The sequence below is a fragment of the Cebus imitator genome, unplaced genomic scaffold (genome assembly GCF_001604975.1).
Source record: "Cebus imitator isolate Cc_AM_T3 unplaced genomic scaffold, Cebus_imitator-1.0 Scaffold57, whole genome shotgun sequence".
NCBI lineage: Eukaryota > Metazoa > Chordata > Mammalia > Primates > Cebidae > Cebus > Cebus imitator.
Window position 1 is genome coordinate 6,931,028 of NW_016107372.1, and position 1,038 is coordinate 6,932,065.

Genomic DNA, 1,038 nt, shown 5'->3' on the forward strand with positions numbered 1-1,038 from the left:
CAGGCTGCGACTGGGCTACATTGTCCTGGAAAACGGGGAAACAGATGGCAGTTTAAGATGAACCTGATAGCATTGTTTGGGGCTGGGCAGGAGGTGTCCTCTGGGAAACTAGGAGAGAAGCTTTCAGCTAAGAGCCACAGCAGCATGAAAGAGGCGCTTACCGTGGCGACTTCCTCCTTCTCCACCTCTGCCCTAGGAGGAGCCCAGAGTCAGTGAGAGTGCACAGCCCTCCATTGTTTGCCTGTTGCTGTTTCTGCCAAAACTCCCAGGAGGAGCCAGGAGTCCTGACTCAAGGGCCTCTGGTGTGTGTGTGTGTGTGTGTGTGTGTGTGTGTGTGTGTGTTGTGGGGGAAGGGCTGAGCACAGGGATGGCACTGGCTTAGGAGTGCCCAATGTAGGGAAGCACACATTAACCAGAAGTGATATGATTTAGCTGTGTCCCCACCCAAATCTCATCTTGAATTGTAGCTCCCATAATCCCCACATATTATGGGAGAGACCCGGTGGGAGGTAATTGAATCATGGGGTTGGGTTTTTCCCCGTGCTGTTCTCTTGATAGTGAATAAGTCTCACGAGATCTGATGGTTTCATAAAGGGCAGTTCCCCTGCACTTTCTCTTGCCTGCCACCATGTAAGACGTATCTTTGCTGCTCCTTAGCCTTCCACCATGATTGTGAGTCCTCCCCAGCCATGTGGAACTGTGAGTCCATTAAACCTCTTTTTCTTTATAAGTTACCCAGTCTTAGGTATGTCTTCATAGCAGTATAAAAATGGACTAACATGGCCAGCATGGTGGCTCACGCCTGTAATCCCAGCGCTTTGGGAGGCCGAGGTGGGCAGATCACCTGAGGTCGGGAGCCTGGCCAACATGGTGAAGCCCCATCTCCACTAAAAGTACAAAAATTAGCTGGGCATGGTGGCATGTGCTTGTAATGCCAGCTACTCAGGAGGCTGAGGCAGGAGAATTGCTGGAACCCAGGACGTGGAGGTTGCAGTGAGCAGGGATCGCATCACTGTACTCAAGCCTGGGTGACAAGAG